This window comes from Mastigoproctus giganteus, chromosome 13 (genome assembly GCF_048544385.1).
Source record: "Mastigoproctus giganteus isolate SK-2022 chromosome 13, ASM4854438v1, whole genome shotgun sequence".
NCBI lineage: Eukaryota > Metazoa > Arthropoda > Arachnida > Uropygi > Thelyphonidae > Mastigoproctus > Mastigoproctus giganteus.
In genome coordinates, this window is record NC_143587.1 from 129,633,931 (window position 1) to 129,652,789 (window position 18,859).

At 37.3% G+C, this 18,859-nt stretch overlaps 1 protein-coding gene and 1 pseudogene across 2 annotated transcripts in view; both read right to left on the minus strand.

Moving 5' to 3' along the window:
* The window catches only part of LOC150076437 (uncharacterized), a 367,945-nt gene that overhangs the window by 57,562 nt on the left and 291,524 nt on the right, over positions 1–18,859 (minus strand). The gene's annotated exons all lie outside the window — the stretch shown is intronic.
* On the minus strand, positions 17,453–18,403 carry LOC150076438 (transcription initiation factor IIB pseudogene; annotated as a pseudogene).

The following is an 18,859-nucleotide window of genomic DNA, read 5'->3' on the forward strand; positions in this document are numbered from 1 at the left end:
TATGGAAGATGTCCTGTAATAAAAACGTGAAGTGGCTGAGCAAATGTCATAAGAAATGTAAACTGATGCATATAATGGATTTTCAATTAAAGTTTATCCTTCAATCATACTCTGAGATTCTCTTTGTATGTATATACCACTTAAATGCTATGTAATACAAAAAAGTGCCAAGCATTAGCTTTTATTTTTAAATTAGGTTCAAAATATATACATTTTTCTTTTTTCTTTTTTTTTTGTAAGTTGCAACAACGTTTGGGTAGAATATTAAGAATAATGTACTTCAGCTGTTTATCTTGTAAGTAAGCAACTGCCATCTGCTTCCAGGTATAGGGTATATACACTGGGTTGGTTTTGCATTAGCAGCATGTATCTTGAGCCACCTTTTGCTTTTAATACAGCCGAACACGTCTGCATAGGCTCCACAAGGGGTTGCAGGGAGTCCTATGGTAGTGCTACCCATGTGTTGCACAGCGTATCCAGTAAAGCGGGTCTGATGACACAGTGCATAATCGTCTTTGAAGATCCCGTTTCTATCTGGGAAAAAATGCAATATGGCAGGATGCACATGGTCTCCTAAGAGCTGCCAGTAGACCTCACCAATGAAACGTTGATCCATTCGTACCACGGGATCCTAGTTCTTGCCAGCAAAACATGGCCCATATTGAGCAACCACCGCCACCTGCCTGGATAGTGGGCACCATGCACGATGGGTTCATGGATTCATCACAGAAAGGCGCCCGTCAGCGTGTCGCACCAGGTATTTGGACTAATCCGACCAACACACTTGTTTCCAGTCCTCTAGTATCCAACCAGCAGTGTTGTTGATACCACAGCATTCGCAGTCGATGATGATAATGACCAATGGGGGGAGAGTTTCTCTTGGGTGGTCTATTGTGGACATCCATACGTCTGAGTGTGCGGACCATCGTCATTTGGGATACTGTTCTTGCATTCCTCATATTGTATTGCGATGTTAGCTGTCGAACAGTGTCCTGCTATTGAGTCCGTACAAAGCACTGCATCCTTCTCTCACCACGCACATCCACCTGACATAAACCTTCGCAGTTCTGTTGGCGGGAGATTGTTTGACCCGTTCTACGTCATTATTTGTACACCTTAACCACAATGACCGTGAGCAGCGTTGAATCTAAGGGGTAACCGGGGTTAGTCTCACCACAGGTGGAATGAAATCGCCCCCGGGCGAAAAATAGTAATTTTTATTTTAATATTCCTTCAAAGACCTCGTTAAAATTAAACAAAAATTTTTTTGTTTAATTTGAACTAAAATTCTATTCTTACTGCGCTCTCTAGGGGCCATATTATCAGTTTACATAGTGTTGTAAATATAAAACACGAACTCAATAAATTTATGTCAAATAAACACAACACGAAAAATCACATCACCTAAGTGTGGTACTTGTTAGGTGGTACACGGCAAAAATAAATCACTAAAATTAAAAAGACACGAAATTTTCAAAATAATTAAATGGGCAATATTTCTGGCTGCATAAATTTTAACTAAAAGCCACTATTTCAAGTGTCGGCATTTTCATTTTATGGTTCCCTTTATTTTTACACAAACCATCTCTTGATAGTGTTTCACACAAGCGGTCTACTTGCGACTAATTCTTTGTTTGTATATCGCAAAGACCGACTGGATCGCAGGCCGTGAATAGGTTGGCCTGAATTGGTCCCTCAGTGATGGATTCTATTGTAATTAGAGAGTGTCCCGCAGCTTTCAGGGAAAGGGCTAAACGACGTGCAAACAGAGAGAAGAGTGTACTGCAGCCACTATTTCAATAGTCGGCAGTTTCGCGTTACGGTTTTCACACTCCCTTTATTTGTTTTTTTTTTCGCAGCAAGGGTCTACTTATTAGTATTAGTAACGGCCGCATGGTGCAAGAAAGCCTATGGCTTATGCTGCACCAGCCAAAAAAAAAAAAAAAAAAAAAAAAAATCCGAACAAAACAATGATAAAAAAAAAATAACTAAATAATAATAATTAATAAATAAAAATAAATAAAAAGGAAATTAAACCTATCATCCTATGCGCTTCCCTTACCCGAAAGTACTATCCAGATGACCTTTGAATTTCCCCAAACTGTCGGCCTCTACCACCCATGAAGGCAACTTATTCCAGTAATTTATAACTCGCTGGCTAAAATAAAACTTCCTGCAGTCCAATCTAAACATTTCTCCCCGTAACCTGAATTTATGACCCCTAGTTCTAGCATCATTTATAATCTTAAAAATTTTGTCCTCATTCATTTTACTGATGCCTCTCAGAGCCTTAAACACCTCAATCAAATCTCCTCTAAGGTGTCTAGTTTCCAAACTCTGCAACCCACATATTCGAAGTCTTTCTTCATAAGGACGCTTTCTTCATTGTGGTTAATTCTTCCTTTGTATATCTCACAAACAAGACGGTTTTGATCGCAGTCTATAAAATACATTTTATAATCTTTTATTATATATTTATCTATATTGTAATTGTAATTTTGCAAGGTTGCATGAAGATATGCTTAGAAGGCCCCAATGAGTTATCGGAAAAATTAATAAATGAAGTGATTGATAATATACAAAGAAGAATAAGATTATTATAATTCTTGCATTTTTGATTATAATTTGTATGGTTTTTTCCGAATTTTAATCAGTGATTTTCATATTATTAAACTGTGATTATTGCCAGTAATATGGTTTTTATAAACTGGCTATTAGTATTTAGATGTGAAATAATATTTCTTTTTGTTTTCTATTTTGTTTTCTCATATTATCTTATTATAACATTCATTTACAAATATACATATTTATTTGTAACATATCCATATGTTATAAATATTAAATAATAATAAAATAATAACATATACCCCCGAAGTTTACATTCTCCCCGGTGCAAACACTCTGGATTGAACACTGGCCGTGAGAAACCGACAGGACATACTGTTTCTGATATGGAAGCATGAGTTCCAACAATCATGCCCTTAAACCCCTTGATATCTTTACTACGTCCAATACCTGCTACTTTATTACTTTGACTTACACGACCAAATGCAAATTACCACTGCTCTAACGTACGGTGTTTGGCTTTTTATACTTCGAGCTGTGCAGTATAGTGCATTACTGATGGGATGGTCATGATTCAGTGATCACTAAGTGTATATACACCATGCTCACCAAAGAAAATATATGTAATGTCCTTGTATGTCACATAGCTTGTATTATGGCATGCAGATTATCAGTGTAAAGCTTAACTATCTGTGACTTATCTTTTTAAAGCTGAACTGAGATCAAACTGAATTGAGATCATATTTGCCATTTGCGTATGAAGCCTGGTTTCAGTTCCTGGTGTAGCACTCCATGTTAAGTTCTGTTGATACGTGATCGTTCATATTTTTTTCTGTGGCGTAGTGCACGCGAGCACAATGTAAGGGTAAAAGGTTAACGTTGTTATGTACCTGGTCCTTGTGCAAAAATCTGATGTCATGTGTTCTCATGCATAATTTTATCTTAATAGGGGAGCGAGGCAATGGCATTTGTCGTCATGGGAACTGGCCACCACTCATTATCGGGACCAAGTAGTGGGTAGCTTTTTTTTGCACCACTCTAAGTGATGCAATTCTGAACATCAGAATTGCATCACTTAGAGTGGATTTGTTGGGAAAAAGAGTTGATTATTCCTACGATTTGATCTTTCGAGACTTCATTGGGGAGGATGGGGGATATTAATTTGTAGTAGTCCTTACCCCATACTTAATGCTGTAAAAGTTATCTCATTAACTGGTGAAGTAAATGTTTATCAATTATATAAACCTTCATTTTAAATTAATCTGCTCCTTCATCGTAATTTCAATTTGTTTTATTTTTATATTTAATTGTATTTTACCTTTTCATTTTTTTGTTCAGTTTTTCGTTCAATATTATTGCATCAACTATATTTTATTTTTTATCTCACATTATAATTAGGGAAATTATTTTTATACGCGATCGTGTATAAAAATAAAACTGACAAAATTTCAAGATTAATTATATCATTAATTGTATTCTTAACTTTTAAATGAATCCACTCATTTTCAAAAGGATTTTCTAAGAAACATCCGCTGACATTCTATCAGACAAGAAGACATGACAGAATGAAAACTTTACTTTGCGCTCTCTCTCTCTTACTTGCGAGAGTATGGTGAGCACTGTCAGATTTAGAAGCAAGATACAAAAATGAAAACAGAATTGCTTAAGACAAGGGAATTTTCTCTTAATAAGGTGACGGCTTTCTTGGCATTGAATAATTGTGAGTATGTCAGAAATTTCTCTTCTGTACAGAAGATAATTTCACCCTTCATAAATATTTGGTTCATTTTATAAGGAAATAATAGAAATACTTTAAGAAAGCGCTATTCTTGCTTCGTGGATTTGGAGATTACTGTGACAGACACAATGAGGGTGATTCTGTCTATTAGGAACAATTCTTCCTTGTCTCGTGACTTGGAAAGCAATCAGAAGTTTTGTTCAATTGGAGAAAGGATGGAACAGCAAAAAATTCGGAGACAAATTGCTAGAATTGTGAAAAAGAATGCACAAGGAATTTGAACAGTTTTATTGTGGGGATGAAACATCTGTCGATGATGTTCCTGAAGACGTTTAGTAATGAAGAATTTCAGTGATATTTATACTACATTCTCCATTACTAGATGGAAGAAAACTCAAAATATTTCTTTCTCTTTATTCTCTGTTCTTTCTAATATAATATCACCAATTTTGGTTTCAATGCTTTCCTCCTCTCCCCTTAATGAGCAGAGAACTATATGACCCGGCTCTAGTACGTCCATGTCTCATTATTCAATGTTATTTTCTTGTGTTATTAAGAAACTGTTTATTTAAATAACAGTCGAAAAGCACTATCTCTTTCTTAAATAATAGGTTAAAAGAACTGACTCATCAAAGAAATACAATTTGGTTCTACCGATTTATAATCTATAAGCCCTGAATTTATGTAGAACATCCAAGAAGCAGCCAAGATTTAACGACCATTTCAAAGATTATTCCACTTTACTTATAGGAAAGGCGTGTAAGATGAAAGGGATCATTGACTATCATATAATAATTATTCTAAGTTTTTATCTGTAAACGAATATGGTGCTTCATTTTGGAATACAAAGCTCGAACCTTTGATGAAGTTCAGCATATTTATTCCTCTTACGTCAAATTTTTTATTATGATGAAGAAAATAAAAATAGAAGGGGTATTCTGGAACAGCTGTTGCTGTTATCGGGTTTTAGGAGCATTAGCGATTAAGACCATATTGCTCCATTTTTGCTGTCTGTAAATTGCGATTTTTGTTTGCCGAACGAAAAACCAGAGTTTCTGGGAGAGAAAACCATGCTACCCTCGCTTGAGACCGATTAACTCAGCCACGTTGTGAAAAAGGCCCATAAAAATTCCTGAAGTCATAGACGGGACTCAAATTCAAGTCTTTTCCACCCGAACTGCGATTCTGCCACGAGGGTCCTGGAACAGCACTAATTGATGGATTTATATATATATATATATAAAAAGCAGGTGTTCACAGAATATCAAAGTAGGAACAGAGTAAATCATAAAAGTTTTAACGAAGTGAAAGGCAAAAACAGTTAATAGACAGCACTTGACTGTGACCCTAAAGGAAAATATACAGTGGTAATATCGAGTAGATGTCAAGTTATGATCAAATCATCTGCCCAATTGATCAAATCATCTGCCCATCTGCACCTTGTCTTTTTTTTTTGAAAGCTGGATTCCGGAACCAGCTGGATTCCAATTTTCAGGTATGGGTGTTAAAAACATAACGACTGCAGTAGCTGACAGCCATGCTGATGAAACGGGAACTTTTTGATAAGGGTTGATTGAAGCATAGGAGGATATCTCCTAGAACGCCGCGAAATTTTTCAGGAGAGGAATTCTCACTTACTAAGACTATCGCAACAGCTAGATAGGAGCATTTGTGTGTAGAAATTTCCTATCATTGGAACATTCATGAGTTGTTTAGAACGTGTTTAAGGAAAATGTATTTCGTGTTAAGTGAGAGGAGAAAAAAATTGAAAGAAGTGGGCGGCTGAATTGAGACTCTGGGAACAGAAGAACCAAGTAACAAGTCAGTAATAAGAGGCCAAACAAATTTAAACGTATTCTATACTACTGCATCTGTTTGTAACACTTTCTAAGTCAGACTTCTAACTCAGGTTGCCCTACGAATCGAAGTACGAAAATTGGAGCAGTGAATGAAGATATGTTACTTGGCAACCAGACGAACTTCTAAAAATCCGACACGAGTGACAGAAGTAACAAAAACAGGCTTAAATGAGACATTAGAGACAAGAGAAAAGTTAGCGCATTAGGTTTTATTAAGATTGACAACCAAACCTAAAAAAAAAAAGAAACAAAAGCTAGATTACAAAAAGCTTAATTAGCTGGAAACTCTGACCTTATTGTACCCTTTTCATAGTGGCGGATAATACCCTCATCATGCAGTTTACAAGTGAAGTTAGTTAAAATCCATGAATAAATTGTAGCACTCTTTTATTTTTTGAAAATGTAGTTTCGTTTTGTTAGTCTTGTTTTGATCGATAGAATCTTGATAGAGCATCAAGGAATTTTTATCTTAATCAACTAAAAGTCTGTTGGCTTAAAAATAGTTATGGTAAAGCTTTATAAGAGCTTCGTAACAATATGCTCTTAAATTTAACAATATGCTCGTAACACTATGCTCTTAAATTTAACAATATGCTCGTAACACACTATGCTCTTAAATTTCACAATATGCTCGTAACACTATGCTCTTAAATTTAACAATATGCTCGTAACACTATGCTCTTAAATTTTAACAATACGCTCTCCGTAACAATATGCTCTTAAATTTAACAATATTCTCGTAACAATATGTTCTTAAATTAATGATTTCTTAATCAATCATTAATAAAATTTTTATTTTTGAGAACAGAGATTTTTCGTTCTTATCAATTGAAGAATGGCTTTTAAATATAAATTTCTCCTCTGATCTCTTATTTTCGAAAGTTAAAATCAAGAGTACCGTTTCCTAAACTACTCAGTGAAATTAACCCTAACTGTGTACTCTTTTCTCATGAATATTATTTTAAATAGTCAGACAGACAGCTGAAAATATCTGACTTAAAACATATTGCTTAGCAAATATAAACATTATACGAATGGGTGTATTTAATCAGAATTTACAGACTAACCTCTGGGATATTTTGGAATTTTAATTAAAATTTTTCATTATAATATCTAATGAATGAAAGCAAGGAACACTGTGGTTTGGGCTTCGTAAAGAAGCATTTGCCTCCTACATTTTACCCTAATGAAATGGTTAGGGAATGCTCGAGTGCATCTGGAGAGTTTATTGTCGGCTTCGAGTAGTATTACGACCGCAATCATTAGCCGTGATTAATATCGGAGGTAATTAGTAGTTACTTCTTTTACGGCTTTCACTCCAGAGAATTTCGAAACCTTTAAAGAGGGGACAAATAACGAACTTTAGGTAGGATTCCATGAAAATATGGAATGCTTCGGTGTTACCGCTTTTAATGCACTGTGGAATGTGTAAATCCACAATGTTGAAGATCACAAGAAACTGTTCAGGTATGGTAATCCAAATCCAAAGAAAGAGTCGGATGGCTTGAAAACAAATTGTTCAGTTCTTTTTTTGAATAAAAGAAGTCTGTATATTTAATGAGTAAAATACATGTGAAAAATCCTATCAAAATGTAGTTCCAATGAAACTACATTTCAATACGTCCTCACCCCAACCAGAATTTTTGGGAATGAGAAACACCTGAAAAGCACTCTGCAATTGTCTTTTATTTATTGAGTAATATCAACATCATAATCCCAAGAAAAGTGAGTCGTTGTCACATAAGACAGAGTTGTGGCATTTTAATGATATTAAGGAATTGTCTCATTAATTATTTCGATATTAGTCACGTGCTGTGAGCGTGTCGAGAGATTAAATGTTCTCTGTGACATTTTCTTTTGTCGCTCGCTCTTCCTGTTAATTACACAGCGGAATTTGAAGACTTCCAGAGGCGAAATAAAAGAAATGCTTTAACCACAGCAACTTAAGGAGAAGAAAGAAACGAAGTATGTCATCTGTGTTGGCAGATTTTTTCCTCTTTCTTCTGTTATTACATTACAATAGTGAAATCTCATTTTTCTGAAATATTGAGTTAAACACCTTTGAATATGTACTTAACTAATTTATTGGGAAATGCGGTTCTAGTTGGAAACCCATTTGGAATTACATAACATCTGGAAAACCGTCTGGGAAATTAAATGCCCTTGTGTTTAGGAAACTTGTTTTTCGGTTACGAAGAGGACAGAAGAGAACGAAAGGGATGAATTAAATTATCAGAATTATTTTAAAGAGATTATTAAGGAAAAGAACAAAATATCGTGGTTATGTGCTATAATACCGATTACATTTCTTTGTTAAATATCTCTCGAATCCCAAGGCCACACGCTACACAGATATCTCTGAATTTATCCCCAAACTGTGTTGTATGAATTCTCAATCCAAACGTGATCAATTCCATATACGTATTTTAGTATCAACATAATTATATGTTATTGAGATCATGAAGAGCAATGTATAAAGCTGTTATTCTGGGGTAAACGAATAGATAGTACTGCCATTTCCAGTTGGAAGCAATCCTTGGAAGAAGATTCTTTATGATCGCAAAAGGGTGCTCTGTCTTTTCGATTATTATTATTTCTTCCTGATGGGAGGATTCCACCATGATGGGTACTGGTACCAAGTGCACAGAGTGATTGACAGCTGTGTCTGGTGTTGCTGTTGGTCAAGGAACTCTCTGACTGGCCTACAGGTGTTGAGGATTGCAACTTTTTGGAGTTCCTTGTAGGAGTTCTCTAGGATACTCATTGCTGCTATGCTGTTGTGTAGGGTCTTTGGCACCATATTGGCGGTTAACACAATGGTCGTTAATTGTTGCACATTACATCTCTTTGATCTCCTATAATTCCTGATCTTTTCATTGTGGGTTTTTTTGGAGGTTGCCGTGTTGGGCACCCTCCGTGGCGATCAGACAGGTGGCCTTTTCCTTCTTATCGACAAGGGTTATGTCCGGTCTGTTGTGAGGGATTGTGTTATCCGTTATTATGGGGTAGTCAGTAAGGCTTGTGGGTTTGGGGCGCTAGTATGGCTTGGGGTTCGTACTTATATTACGATACACATTATTTGATCAACTGTTATTTCTTCCGTAGCTTCTGATGTATTATCCTAGCCATCTGGTCGTGTCCATGAGTGTACTCCGTCTGGGTGATCACTCTGCATCCTGCGGTGATGTGTTGGATCGTTTCTTAGGCCAGGTGGCATTGTCGACACGTGTCGTATGTCACTCCTGGCACCTTGGAGATGTATTTCCTAGAGTTCTTGGTGTTGATTATCTGGTCTTGGATGGCGAGCATGAATCCTTCAGTTTCGAGAAGAGCGTCGCTTTCGTGAGCCATGCATTGGAAGCCATTTTTTTCTATGTGGTCTTGATTGTGATGATTTACTATATCAGGTTATTAGATCTTATTTTTAAAATAGGCAGATAAAAGTCATCTCGCAACACTTGGTATTTTCAAAATTCATTTCCAGAGGATGCCCACAAGGCTCGGTCCTTGGGCCTCTCCTCTGGAATTCTGTTTTAGACCAATGGTTACTAAAAGAAAGTCAAATTTGTAATAAAATAGCATATGCCGACGATTTAGCGCTGTGCATACCAGGCAGGTCAAGACTTTTGCTAGAAACACATGGGAAAGAAATCCTGGATGATTTGCTGGAATGGTCTAGAATAAACAAATTAAAAATTTCTGAGACGAAAACAAAAATGATGATCTTCAACAACTGGATTATAACAGACCTCCTAAACTCCATATCAACAATGTCCAAATTCCTTATGTTTCTCAAAATAAATATCTTGGTCTCTTAATTGATGATAAATTTTCTTTTATCCCCCACGTAAAGAATTTAGCTGAAAAGATTAACAAGTTTACTGCCAATGTGATTAGGCTCTCAAGAGCTGAATGGGGTATAAAGCACAAAACTTTGGCATTATATTATAAGGCTATATTTTTGCCAATTGTAGTATATGCGGCAGCAATATGGTTTCCTAGGGTTACTCACGTCACAATGAAGGCCAAACTCTTATCATTGCAGAGAAAGATGATATTGGCAACACACAGATGCTGCAGAACAACATCAACCAATGCTTTACAAGTGATCTCAGGTTGTATCCCGATTGACCTTTATATGGCAGCATACCGAGGTATGATTTCTAACTTAAAGAAAGGTTTGGCAACTCAAATCCTCGACATTGCAAGTAATCCGGCCACGGACATTCGGAAGGAAACAATTATAATCTTTGGACAAAATTCACTGAGAAGTGGAAATACAGATGGCAATCCAGTGAAACAGGACTCACTACCAGGGAGTTCATTGAAGACGCAACGTTCGCTGTAAATAAGAAAATTATGGGATGGTTTTATCCTTCAATGACAACGTCATATTTAATAACTGGACATGGTTCACTGCGGGATAAATTTTGTAAATTTGGACTTGAACCTGACCCTTTGTGTTTTTGTGGGGCAGTAGAAGACTGGAGGCATGTTCTGCTTCATTGCCCGGCTTATGACGACTTCAGACAAGAACTATTCAACAGCACTCAACCTATTAGGACTGATAACCTCGATATTTTGATTCAAAATGCCAAGAACTTTGCAGCATTCCAATCCTTTTCTGGCAAGGTGTTTAAAAGAAGACGCATGCTTACTTATTATAGAAGTGGACAGTAGACTGATGTATTCATGAAATTATATTTCTACCTTACAACTTTTAACTTAGAAACTAAATGTGTTCTTAAATTAGTAATAATATAGTATGTATGAAATGGTATTAACTGTACTTTTTTTTTTTTTTTTTTTTTTAAATATATTTTTTTTTATTTATTTTTTTCCCCTCGGGTTGGGCAGACTGAGGGCTCCTGTCCTTTGGCATTGCACTCCTTCCACTGGACGACAATTGGTGCAGCAGCACTAGATAATAGAACCAACCAGGCACAACTACTCATGCTTAGAAATGGGCAGTGATTGACAGGGTGTTGATCGCTGTAGAATGTAGACATCACAGTTACTCTTTCTCTCTCTCAACACAGATTTTACAAGGTGGAGTTCGACTAAACGTCTAGGTGCCACCCAAAACAAGTACATCCGCATACATACATACATAATATATCTTTTATTGTGATTTATTGCTTGCCAGTGAAGCTGTATAATTAAAATTGTTTCTTACGCAGAATGCGATGATTGTAAATGAAAAGTGTTTGTATCTATGTATATATGTAATAAAAATGTATGTAAATAAAAAAAAAAAAAAGGTCATTGAGTGTATTCGCTCATCTTTCTAGCTTCGTTTTTTGTCTGGGCAGGAGGGGGTCTCCTCGCTTATGCTGAGTGGGGTATGCCGCTTGTCTATCTTCCTGGTAGAGTGGCGCTATATTTTTCTGTAAGTAATCTTTCAGGTTTGCTACTGCGTTCTTCTGTTACTCGAAGCCCCTTCCTCCTTCTTTCAGCGCTATGGTCAGTCTCTCCACGGCCGAATTCGGGTGGTGGTGGCAGCTGCTCTTGGTCATTATTGGCCTTGTCTTTTTCATGATATCCACTAGCTCATTGTTAGTCCAATCTATGACCCGAAGGAGTATGTGAGCACTGAGAATGAATAGGTGTTTATGACTTTTACTGTGTTCCCTTCTTTCAGCTTTGCTTTGAGCAGGCTTCTGAGTTCTGATGGTATTTTTCGGTCAGGCAGACCTTGATCTCCTTGTGTTCTAACTGGTGGACCTGCATCATTCCCAGGTATTTGTAAGTCTCTTCTCCCGTCTTCGATCCCATTGCCAGTCTGTAGCTGGTAATCTCGGCTGACTAATTTCCCCTGATGCAGTCTATGGGTCTTGCACTTGTCTAGTCCAAATTACATCCTAATATCTTTGCTGAATTCTTCGGTGATCCGGAGTAGTTACTGGAATTGCTTCTCGGTTGTCGCGTAGAGCTTGACATCATCCATGTACATCAGTTGGGAGTATGTATACAGGTTCTTTTTTGAGGGTATATGAATATAGCCTCAAAGAAGGTATATTCATACTTGCTGTTGTTGAGCATGGTTTATGGCGGATTGAGCGCTAGCCAGAACCACAGTGGGCTCAGGGCATCTCCCTGAAAGATTCCTCTCCTGATGGGAATCGGTCTAGTCAGTGATGTTCTTGACCTTGATGGTGATACTCCATTTCGTCATGATTGCTTCTAGGAAGTTTGTCATTGTCGAATTGACTTTGTAGATCGTCTCTGTTAGCCAGCTATGAGGAACGGTGTCGCGTTAGTCGATCTAGGCCGTGACAGTTTGCGGTGCTTCTTGTAGGCTTGCTTTATAAATGTCTCATCAGTGGTTAATTGCTCCTTGCATACTTTCTGCTATTCGGCCAGGATGTTCTGGTTCTCCAAGTGGTCTGATATCTTCTTGGTTGTGCAGCTGATCAGGATCTCGTACAGCGTTGAGAGACAGGTGATCGGCCTGTATTTCACCGTGTTTCTTGTATCTTGGTTTTCTTGGTTCCTTAGCATTCAGGTATGTGATTCCTTGAGTTAGAAAAACTGGGAATGTCTCTAGGTGGACGGGTGGACTGCTCTGCTAGGGGCTTATGTGTGCAAGTAAGCTTATTGTACCAGTAGTTTTGAATATTATCTATTTCTGGGGTTCCAGTTCTATCAGGAAGCCCCACAATTGGGACTTCCTGATAGACCATTGTACTTTTTCCTCCTCCTGATCTCTCATTCTGTCATCTCCTATATGTACTTGATTTTCTTCTATTCTAGTTTTATCCAGGGTGCTCGGCTGTTTTGTCTTACTTTGCTATTTTGAAAGGGTCACTCACGAGCTGGATTTAGGGAATAATTTCGACATTGTTTATTTAGATTTCAGCAAAGCTTTTGACTCAGTCCCACATGAGCGGTTGCTTTATAAGCTGGAACAGGTTGGAATCACTGGGAAAATCCTTAGATGGATAGCAAGATGGCTTCAGGGCAGGAGGCAGATGGTTGTGATAAATGGCTATTCCTCAGATTGGGTTGATGTAAGAAGTGGGGTTCCCCAAGGATCAGTATTAGGACCACTGTTGTTTTTAATTTTCATAAACGACATCGATGAAGGGATAGAGGGCGTGATGTCTAAATTTGCGGATGATGTTAAAATTGGTAGAGAAGTTAATGATCACTGTCAAGCTGAGCTTCTTCAGAGAGACCTAGATAGACTCCAGGAATGGTCAGAAAAATGGCAGCTATGCTTTAATCCAACAAAGTGTAAGGTATTACACCTGGGAAACAGTAATCCCAAAATAACTTATTCACTTGATGGAGTTCAACTAAACCCAGTACTGGAGGAAAGGGACTTGGGTGTTACGATACGGTCAGACATGAAATTCTCTGAGCATTGTAAACAAATTGCAAGGAAGGCCTATGGTGTCCTATCGATGATCTATCGAACTTTTGCAAGTAGAGATAGGGACGTGATAATCCCATTATATAAGGCTTTTGTTAGACCACACTTGGAATACTGTGTTCAAGTATTGAGACCGCACCTAAAGAAAGATATCGAGCTTCTTGAAAGGGTGCAAAGAAGGGTAACTCGCCTGGTGAGATCGGCAAAAGGGCATCCTTATGAAGAAAGACTTCGAATATGTGGGTTGCAGAGTTTGGAAACACCTTAGAGGAGATTTGATTGAGGTGTTTAAGGCTCTGAGAGGTAAAATGAATGAGGATGAAATTTTCAAGGTTATAAATGATGCTAGAACTAGGGGACATAAATTGAAGTTATGGGGGGAAATGTTTAGATTGGAGTGCAGGAAGTTTTATTTTAGCCAGCGAGTTATAAATTACTGGAATAAGTTGCCTACATGGGTGGTAGAGGCTGACAGTTTGGGGAAATTCAAAGGTCATCTGGAAGCGCATAGGATGATAGGTTTAATTTCCCTTTCTTTTACTAATTATTATTATTTACTTATTTTATTTTATTATTTGTTTTATCATTGTTTTATTCGTTTTTTTTTTTTTTTTGGCTGGTGCAGCATAAGCCATAGGCTTTCTTGCACCATGCGGCCATTACTAATACTAATACTTCACTGCCCCATATGTTTACCCATAACTTCTCGATCGTCGTCTGCCCGAGTAGTCCGTTGCCGTCTTTGCCGATACTCCTGTAGAAGGCTCTTTGATTTTCAGTGAAGATTCTATTGTTTATTTTCTTCTAGGAGCTCTTTTTGTATCGGCGTAGTCTCTTGTTGAGTGTGAGAAGGTTCTGCTTTAGTATATTTAAGTATTCTACTATTCTCTGATTTTTGGTCTCTTATTTGTTGTGGACATTGTCTCTCTTGAGAATGCTCTTCACTTTTCCAATCAACTTCTTACTCCTGTTACCTCGTTGATACTGGCTCAATTGGTCTATCTTGACTCTTAATTTTTCTATATTCTGCTGAAGTCTTCCTTCCTAAGCGGGGCAGCTCCGTGTTTTTTCGTTTTCTTCTGGTTTCTCGTGTTTCTTCCGTTGATCCTAGTGGCTGTTACGGCAGCACAGTATATGCAGCTGTGTGGATGGCCTCCAGCGTTGCACCTTTACTGTCGAGGTAATGTGATATTATTTGCTGATTGAGGTGGTCTGCGACTTGCCACAGGATTCGGTTAGGTATCGCTTTATGGGTTCCATTCCCTCGAATTCTATTAGTGCCTTCTTCCACTCGTCTTCTACACTGGTTATCATGACCTCATCTGTTTCTACTTCAGCTGGCTAGGTTGTATTTATTCTTGCTCTTTCTCGTCTGATTCCATGTTCTCCATATTCTTTGTAGTTGGTCGCTCGCATTCTGCTTGATTTTTTTCCAAGATTGCAGGCGCTATCAGGTCTTGTGACAGTGATCCTTCTCTGGTCTGCAACCCTCTGTTCGGCGACCTGAACATCTGAGAATCGTTTTAACCACTTGGTATATAGTCTGGATCTTGTACATTGTCATATTGGTCTCTAACTTGGTTATTTCGAAATATGCTCTATAATCCACTTCATGCGTTGGCATTTCCTTCCTTCCTTCCTTCTTGGGTAGTCACTAGCGCAGTTGCGCAGAAAGCACTTCCAATTGGTTATCTGGATGGTCTTGCCATTCCCTTGTGGTAGCCATACGGGGACAGCGCCAATTGCTCCAATGCCTTCTTTTGGAGACTGTCTCCGGCTTTTCGAATCGACCTCTCTGCCGAAGGCCTGAAAGCGAGTGACTTTATCCTGCGCCACACTCGATGCAGTATGTTCATTATTTCTCTTCCACATCGAAGCTAAAGAGGTGGACCTCTTTAGCTTCGGCTTGCATCCAGTGTTTAGTTCTTCGGAATGGCACCAGCTGGCGCAACAATCTGCCTTAGCCGTCACTTCGATCTTGGGATAGGTAGAGCGACGACTAGAACCCTGTACCATCACTCTGGTAGGTAGTCTAGTGTCGTAACCACTGAGCCACCGCGCCCCTTAATAATAATAATAATAATAATAATAATAATAATTATTATTATTATTCTCCTAAGACACACCCAGTTAGCATTTGTCTGGGCGTGTTTTACATAATGAGGTTTCGGTTCAAATCAATAGTTTTAGCCGATAATTTTTAACAAATGGAGATTATAATTTAGTATTAAAATACATTATTTATGACAAAATATATTACACAATATCTTATACAATAATTGCTGATTTAATTGTCTTTATGTGAGAGGAAGCATTATCCTCATTCTGGATTGGGTATGGTCTAATTTTGGTTCTTTGCGTCAGTATCTGTAAATATGCATTTTCGAAGATTTCTCTCTTTATATGCTTTGCTTTTCTACAGTTTTTAAAGGATCAGTGTTAAGATTATTGAACATCATCATCATTGTTGTTGTTATTTTCCAGAATAAATCTTTCTCTTTGCTTCGCTCTTGTTCTTGTTATCTAGCATTCTCCTTTCGATGTATCCAATCTACCAGAGGCTGTACAACTATCAAGATGTTTTGTTTATTATCATTATTTGTTTCCAACGTGTAACTACCAGATTGCTGTAGAGACGACTCTTTGAGATGTTGAAAGGCTTAGCCGTATTTCTAAAAGTCATCTCAAGAGCCACTATTCCAGGCTAAGGAAAACTCAAAGCTCTTTCAGTGGCCGATGACCAAATTTGTGACACATACACTGGATAGTATTCAAGTTCAAAGTATTTTATTATTTTTTTGGCGGGCTCCAGGGTTCCCCCTATTCACCACATACACTGGATAGATTCAACTAGTTTTATAATATACTGTGTTATGAGATAGGAGTTTTCGGATGCCAGCGAAAAATCTTGTGGTTCAAAGCAGCGCCGCATACATTTTTCTTTTGTGTTAGAAATGTGAAAGGAAACCTAGTTCTTCATTCCATTTGATTCCCAGGTCCACGTAAGATTTTACCTTTTGGGCTAAGACGTCTTTTACCAATGCTGATATATCAATTTGTATTTTCATGTTAAAAAAATTTTATACTATTTTTGCCATCTTATTTTCATTCCAGTGTTATCTATTGCATGCCAAGTATTTATCAGGTTCTTTTACTCTATTATTTTTTTCTTTATTACAATATTCAGTTGAAATTCTGATCTTTTAATGAAATAAAAAATTTTGCATCAAGAGTGACAAAATTGTTTGCAGATTTGTGTAAAGAAAGGGTATAATGCTACTGCAAAGAGATTGGCGGACCCCCCCTTGCGGTACCTCTTTATTGACTTGAGGTGTAGTGTCATGTTTCCCCTCATCATTGTAATTTGTCTGTCTCGAAGAATGCATGCTAAATTGAAGGTTGTTTTCTCTTACGAGAAATTATATATTCTGTTTGTAGTTTTAGTATATTTTGTTGAGATCATATTTATATTTTCAATTCAAATTAAGTTTTCGGTCATCATGCTGACTCCTTAAGGTGGTTTCAGTTGTAATCCGATTCAAATTTCATATTACTATCTTTTAAGTTAATGTTTTGTTCATATTGTACTAAATCAAGTCTTGATATTGTATCCCGCTTGTGATTTATTTGTTCATTTGAAGCTATAAACTTCGCTCCTGATCAGCAATGTATACTAGTAGGATTCTTCTGCAGAAATGGAGATTTATTCTCAGATAATGATGATAATCAGAGATATCAGCTGTGAAATATTTATTTTGAACCAAATTTGTTATATATATATATATATAATTTAATTGCGTACAGAAGTGAAAAATAGTGATTTAAAATTTTATATATAAGCATCGAAGATAAATTTCTCGCTAGTTATGCATTATAGTGATTTTTAACTAAAATAATAATATCTGTTTTTCTTAATTAAATTATACCTGTGGTAATTTTTCGATTGACGGTAAAACATTTGAAATCTTCTGGAAACAGCTCTGCAGCCCGGGGGTACATTAATCTGTACAATTGTCGAATAGTGGCATCTGATACACCTGCAATATCTCCAATTTGTTTTGAGGATTTTTTGTCTTCCGAAGCTTCAGCCGCCATATAGATTGCTGTAGCAGCCACTGATATTGGACATTTTCCTGAAACAATATCCATTTTCACAGCTTTCTGAGCAATATAGGTGGCTGCTCGCTGAACCGATGATGGAAGACCCAGATTGGAACAGAATCGAGACATAAAATCTCCTGTGGCGATAAGATCTGTACTTGTTCCTAATGCTTTCAGAATTAACTTGTAATATTGACCTATTTCTTTCTTTGACACTTTAGAGACTGCGCAAATCTCTTTAAAGGTTCTAGGAACGCCTTCTTGCCTACAAGCGATGTACAAACAAGCAGAAACTATAGCATTATTATTTCGACCTTTCAAAGTTTTACCATCATAGACTTGCTTGAAGAGACTGTTTGCTTTGTCCATTATTGTTTTTGGTAACTGGATCCTTTCGGTCATTTCATTCATTTCTTTGAAAGCTTTGACAAGAACCCTGTCTGAGTTGCTCAATGTTATATGTTCTTGATATTTTGACATACTGGCATCATTAAAACTGGCTTCACCTGTACCATTAAAAATTGCTGTAGATAGGCCACCATTTAATAATGGATTCTCAGCAGCGCCAACTCTAGAACGATCATGATCAAAGTTTTCATTGGAGAAAGTTCGCCATTCTGTTCCAACATCGATTACCCTATCACCAACTACAAGTCCACATTCGGAACAGATCATGTCTCCTGCTCTGTAATCTTCTATTAGCATTCCATCAGGATGTGAAGGGCAGACAACTCTATCCGTATAGTTTCTTGAGCTTGAAGCCATTTCCTTAGATGTCCAATGCCCACTCTTATAAATCAACGTATTCGATATAAAAAAACAAATCGTTATACAATGGAAACTGTGACAGACAATAAAGAATGGAATAAATGATGTCATTATAATGGGAATATTAGAACACTCAAATTCTAGCATCATTGTTGTTGGTGTCTTTGTTTCATGTTTAAGGCTCCGGTTATGATGTAAAAAAACCTCACTTTTTGCCTCTCTCAGTGTTTTAACGTTAACATGTTAAAATCCTCCATTATAACTCTATCTCTACTCGTATTGAGGCATTTCAAAAGTTTTCTAGATTACAATATCAGTGTAAAATGGTTTAGCGAATGAACTCCAGTTAGGTGTGGCGCTAGTACCGACTGTCCTTACAAACTGCGCAGAGAAAACATGTGAAAAACACGAATCGTGAAAAAGAGCCCACTTTGGCTGCCAAAGAAACAAGAT